At 37.2% G+C, this 6,764-nt stretch overlaps 1 non-coding gene across 1 annotated transcript; it reads right to left on the bottom strand.

Moving 5' to 3' along the window:
* Nucleotides 1-5,548: 5,548 nt before the first annotated feature.
* TRNAW-CCA (transfer RNA tryptophan (anticodon CCA)) lies at nucleotides 5,549-5,622 on the bottom strand. The gene has a single exon. It is a non-coding gene; the product is annotated as a tRNA-Trp (tRNA).
* Between the last annotated feature and the right edge of the window lie 1,142 nt (nucleotides 5,623-6,764).

Below are 6,764 nucleotides of genomic sequence, written 5' to 3'. Positions count from 1 at the left end.
TTATGTTGCCTGCTCCATGTCTGATAAACTGGGAATTGTAGTGGAAGATATTGTTATTGATATAACTGTACTTATTCCCCTAGGGCAGTTTGTGTTTGCAAACAAAATCTATAGAAGATGCCCTTTAGAAGTTCAGGGAGAATTATTTCCAGCTAACTTGATGAAGCTACCTTTTAAAGAATTTGACCTTATTTTAGGTATGGATTGGTTGAAGGAGCATCAAGTGAGTCTAGATTGTGATACAAAGAGGGTTACTTTGAGAACTCTGACAGGAAATGAGATTGTTATGATTGGAGAGCGCCGAGAATACTTGTCCAATGTAATCTCTACTTTAGTGGTTGAAAAGTTGGTTCATAAAGGATGCGAGACTTACGTGGCATACATCTTGGATATGAATGTTGATGAGTCGATGATAGAGAACATTCGTGTAGTAAGGGAGCTTCTCGATATTTTCCTATAGGAATTGCTTTGTTTACGTCTGAAGTGCGAGGTTGAATTTGGGATCGAATTGCTGCCTAGGACAGCTCCAGTGTCAATAGTTCCTCACCGCATGGAACCTAAGGAGCTTAAAGAGCTAAAGGTGTAATTGCAAGAGTTTTTGGATCGTGGATTCATAAAGCCAAGTGTGTCGCCTTGGGGAGCTCCAATTTTGTTCATAAAGAAGAAAGATAGATCGATGAGACTCTATATTGATTACTGACAGTTGAACAAGCTAACAGTGAAGAACAAGTACCCGTTCCAATGATTGATGACCTGTTTTGATCAATTTAGGGGCGCCATAGTTTTCTCTAAGATTGATATAAAGTCAGGTTATTATATGCTTAAGGTGAGAGAAGTTGATATACCTAAGATTGCTTTCAGAACTCAGTACGGTTACTATGAATTCTTGGTGATGCCTTTTGGTCTTATCAATGCACCGACCACTTTTATGGACCTCATGAATTGAGTTTTCCATCCCTATCTTGATTATTTTGTGGTGGTCTTCATCGATGCCATCTTGATTTATTCTAAGACTGAAGTTGAGCATGATGAGCACTTGAGAGTGGTTCTTCAAACCCTCCGTGAGAAAAAGTTGTATGCTAAGTTGAGTAAGTGCGATTTTTGGCTCTGTGAAGTGATGTTATCAGCTGAGGGTATCTGAGTTCATCTAAAGAAGATTGAGGCTATTCAAGATTAGAAAAAGCCTATGAATGTTTGTGAGATTCAGAGCTTTCTTGGCCTTGCAGGTTATTACAAAAGGTTTTTGGAAGGTTTCTTTTTGATTGCAACTCCTGTGACCAAATTGTTGATGAATATTGCTCGTTTCAAGTGGACCAAGGAGTAGTAAGTTAGTTTCGAGAAACTTACATCAGTGTTGACTCAAGCGCCTATTTTGATTTATCCCGAGTTTGGGAAGGATTTTGTGGTTTATGGTTATGCATCTCACACTGGTCCTAGATGCTTGCTGATGGAAAATGGAAATGTTGTGGTCTATGCCTCGAGACAACTCAAAGTGCATGAGTGTAAATACCCTACTCATAATCTCGAGTTAGTTGCGATGATCTTCACTCTTAAGATTTGGAGACACTATCTCTACGGTGAGAAGTGTATTATTTACACGTATCACAAAAGCTTTAAGTATCTCCTCACCCAAAAAGAGTTAAACTTGAGGTAGAAGAGATAGATTGAGTTGCTCAAGGACTATGATTGCACCATCGAGTACCATCCGGGTAAGGCAATTGTTGTAGTTGATACGTTACGTAGGAGGTCAATAATCGATTTGAGGGCGATGTTTGGTAGATTGAGTTTGTATGAGGATGGAGGTTTGTTTGAAGAATTACAAGTGAGAACCTACATTGGTGGATGAGATCAAGTCGAAATAGCCTCTAGACTCATCTCTTGTACCACACATCAAACAGATTGAAAAAGGCAAGATTACAGACTTTGGGTTTAATTCGGAGGGATTTTTGTGTTACCGTGGAAGGTACTGTGTACCTTTGGATAGGGATCTGAAACAGTTCATTTTTCGGGAAGTGCAGAGTAGCCTATACACTATGCATCTTGGAGGGAATAAAATGTATCGAGATCTTCGAGAATAGTATTGGTGACCGAGACTAACGCGAGATGTGGCTAAATGTTTGACGTGTAAACAAGTTAAGGCTAGGCACTAAGTTCCTTCTAGGTTACAACATCCTATTCAGATTGCTCAATGGAAGTGGGGATGAGTGACTATGGACATTGCTAGTGGGCTACCTTTGACGCCTTCTAAGAAAGATTCAGTCTGGGTAATTGTGGATAGACTGACCAAATTAGTTCATTTTCTGTCGGTTCGCACAGATTATTCATTACTTAAGTTAGCCAAACTACATATTTCCAAAATTGTGAGACTTCATAGGGTACCAGTATCAATCATGTCTGATCAGGATCCTCATTTCACGTCTCATTTTAGGAATAAGTTGCATGAGGCTCTCAGCACATGATTTAACTTCAGTACGGTTCTTCATCCACAATCCGATGGACAGTCTAAGAGGGTTTTACAAGTCCTTGAAGATATGTTGAGGGGTTGTGTAATTGATTTTTGTGGCAGTTGGGAAGATATACTGATTTTCTATGTTGAGGAATTATTGATTAGACCCATCTCATGTGGTTTTGATTAAGGAAATTGAGGTGCATCCTGACTTTTCTTTCGGTGAAGAGCCGATTCAAATTCTTGACCGTGAGATTAAAGTGTTGAGAAAGAAACAAATTTTGCTAATAAAAGTCTTGTGGAAAAATATTGGTGCTAGTGAAGCCACTTAGGAACTTGAGGATGCAATGTGACGTCAATACCCCACCTTTTCCAATTAGGTAAATTTTGAGGATGAAATTTATTTTTAAGGAGGGTAGAGTTGTCACATCCCATGTTTATTTTAAATAATTTTGGTTAAAATAAACACAAGGAATAAAGTGCCTAAGTGTTTAAGTGTTTAATTAATTTCCTAAGCGTTCTAGGTTCAAGTCTCCTCACTCCAATATTTTTAATTAATTTTTTTCAACCTTGTCATGCTATACCCCTTTGTCGTCCACTTGTTTCCATGCATGGGAGAAATTTTCCTTTCTTAACAAGTCAACATGCCATAAGTTCACAAACATGATCCCCTTTTTGCTCATTGTTCCCTCCACATGCCCTTTTCTACATCCTTGCCTTATGAACCATTTCATTGTACCTAGAAAATTATTTTTCATCTGTTGAACCATTTTTCCCTATTCACCTCCTCCTATTGCGTCCCTCTTTCTAGCTCCTCCCTTTCTTTATTTTTTTTCTTTGTTTTGGCCACCTTTTCATCACCCATCACAAACCAAACCACTATCGGACCATTACCTTGTCACCACTGACTACACCCATTTTTGCTCCAACACCACCGTTGCACCAACTTACAACATCGTGACCACCACCTTGCGTCACTATTGAAAATAATTATTTTTCCTCTCTACTCTCCCATTTTCTTTTTTTTTCTTTTGATTTTCTCCTCTTTCACTCTTGTGCCACAACATCTCTCTCTCCCTTCTTCTCCCCTTTGTCGAGTTCTCGCCAGACCGTCGTTGCCGCGCCACCATGCCGCCATTGGCTTCAGTGACCTTTCAATTTTTCTTCACTATTTTTTCGACCTCTTTCATAATTTAGTTCCACCATGCCGTCGTTGAGGAATTTTTTCGACAATGTACGCTTGCACATTATTGCTGTGACGTTCAACAACCGATCAAGTTTTAGCACCATTACTGGGGATGGCGTTTGTTTGATGTTTATTTGTGTTTGTTTTTATTTCATAATATTTAGTTGCTACTAGCTTGTTTTCTTTTTGTTGTTATTTGCACATTTTATTTTAGGTGTTGTATGACCCGAAGCAATTCGAAGTTTAATGCTGATTTTGATCCAAAAATTGAAAGAACCGTTCAGTGGAGACTTCGAGAACAAAGAAATATAGCTTTGCCAAGAAACAATGCAGTCATACCCCCGCTGCAGAACAAAAATGCTACTGACCCACCGTTGCAGCAAGACACTCAAATACAAAACAGGACTATACAAGATTTTGTCGTACCTGTCTTGGATGACTTACAACTGGGAGCTGTTAGGCCAACAATCCAAGCTGGAAATTTTGAACTCAAGCGAGTAATGTTTCAAATGTTGAATTCTAATGGGCAATATGTTGGACTGCCACATGAAGATGCACGAGAATATCTTAAATCATATTTATTGATTTGTGATTCCTTTAGTCAACAAGGCGTTCCTGATGACACTTTAAACATGCAATTATTTCCTTATTCCTTGCTGGGAAGAGCTTGTACTTTGTTCCTTGGTCTACCTTCTGGATCAATTACTTCTTGGAATGCACTAGCAACACATTTTTTTTTACGATTTAACTCGCCAACAGTGAATGTTCGTCTTTGAAATGATATTACAGCTTATCATCACCTAGACGATTAAAATCTTCACACCACATGGGAATGCTATAAATCATTGCTTCAACGTTATCCCATGCATGACATTCAACAGGAAACACAAATTGAGATTTTTTATAATGGGCTGAATTCACACACGAGGAGTCTTGTTGATGCATCAGCCAATTGGCCTTTACTGGATTGTACTTATAATGATGCTATTGAAATTCTAGAGAGAATTGCTCAGAATGATTACCAATATCTAATCTCTAGAGCTGCACAAGTAAAAGCAACTCTAGGAGTTATTGAACTGGACATAATATCTGCATTTAGTGTTCAAGTTTCTTCTCTTGCAAGTATGATAAAAAAGTATGCAATGGACTAGTGACAACCACAACTATGAAGACTGTCCACAACATGTAGAGAATGCCTTTTATGTTAGTAACATCCGCAACAATTCTTATGCCAACTCTTATAATAATTCTGCATGCAATGAACAGTCTTGAGGAACTCAGAATGCTAGACAAAATGCTGCGACATTCCGATATGAGAATATATTTCATTTAGCTCCTTCATGCCTACTATAACTAGTTATTTCTATTTTTTAATACCGGCTTTAACTATAACCACAACTTTATTTATAGGTCTGAGTAAGATACAACTTATTTGAAAATTAATTTAATGAATAAACAATTCATAAAACAAAGCTTTCTATCCTATTCCATATATTCTATAGCTACTTACCGTGTTAATTATCAATTATTAAGTATTGATATTCATGGGCAATAAAAATTAATATTTAGGGATAGCTATTACCTTTCTTTTTCTCCTTTCAAATAAATTGAAATGATTGAAGTTTTTCTATTTGGAATCATCTTAGGTGTAATTCCTATTACTTTGGCTGGATTATTCGTACCCGCATATTTACAAGACAAATGTGGTGATCAGTTGGACCTTTGATTAATTAACATACCTTTTTTGGATTAATTAACTTACCTTTTTTTGATTGACCCCTTTAATTCTTAAATATGCGATTTTCAATTTATTTAATAATTCTAATTTAATAATTTAATCCAAGGAGGTCAAATTTGAATTGCTGTTTAATTTTTTTTTCAGTTCGGTGTAATTTTCGACCTAACAAGAGCGAAATCACGCTCTGTAGGATTTGAACCTACAACATTGGGTTTTGGAGACCCACGTTCTACCGAACTAAACTAAGAGTGTTTTCTTATCATAATAAATAAGATTGTAAAAAAGAGGATTCTTTTATTTTATAACCCCAATACATCGCGCACATCTATACTATCATATATCATATATAATATGAGAAAATGATAGATTATGTATGCTTAACATTAATCAATCTAAAACGACTCCCTCGTTACTACTCAAAGGAGAAGTAATAGGTAGGGATGACAGGGTTTGAACCCGTGTCATTTTGTACCCAAAACAAACGCGGTACCAAGCTGCGCTACATCCCTTTCAATTAGCCTACAATGTCATTGTAGAGAATCCTTATCTTGTTTTCCACACCTTTATTTCATCTATTGATATACAAAACAAATATTTCCATTTCCTCTTTTTGGTCTCATATCATATAACAACTATATAATGAATAATAAATGAATATTTTTAGCAGGAATTCTCAGGCAAAAATAGACCTATTTCATTTTGTTGTTTTAAGAAAGGGAAAATCTTATCTATCGAATCATTGTACATTTAAATTTGAATTTTGAATTAGAAATTCCAGGTATCTACTCATGGCAATTATAGTTCAAGACAAGGGAATTACAATCAACAACAGCAGAACTACAATCAGCACACTCAGATACATCTACAACAAAGCCAATGCACCTACATTAGAAACAGTCGCAGTCATAACACTCTTTAATGCCGAATTAGCATGTTCCAAACCATCGATGACAACAGTACACGCAAGCTTCTCCTTCTGACCCGTTAGCTGCTATTGAGGCTTTAATGCAGGAGCATATGACGCGTACAGAAGCTATTGTGCAAGGGAATTCATCTTCCATTCGGGCGTTGGAGGCACAATTAGGGCAACTTGCTTTGAATCTGAATAATCGACCACCAGGCACACTACCTAGTGACACGGAAAATCCCAGTCTGAGAAGGAAAGAACACTCAAAGGTTATCACGCTTAGAAGTGGTAAAAATATTTGTGAGTCGACTACAGACTCTATTATGGCACCTCAAGATATTGCTGAAGTGATCCCTAGTGAGAAATTTGAATCTGAAGAGTTTGTCGATGTACCAGACAAAAAAGTTCAACAAATTGTCACTCATATGCCTAATGTCCAACCCTCGAAAATGTCGACGCAACCAAAGGTGTCGGCGCAATCAGATGT

This window comes from Gossypium raimondii, chromosome 12 (assembly GCF_025698545.1).
Source record: "Gossypium raimondii isolate GPD5lz chromosome 12, ASM2569854v1, whole genome shotgun sequence".
In the NCBI taxonomy this organism is placed as follows: domain Eukaryota; kingdom Viridiplantae; phylum Streptophyta; class Magnoliopsida; order Malvales; family Malvaceae; genus Gossypium; species Gossypium raimondii.
Note: the sequence above shows the minus strand (reverse complement) of the source record. Positions and strands in the feature narration are given on the sequence as shown.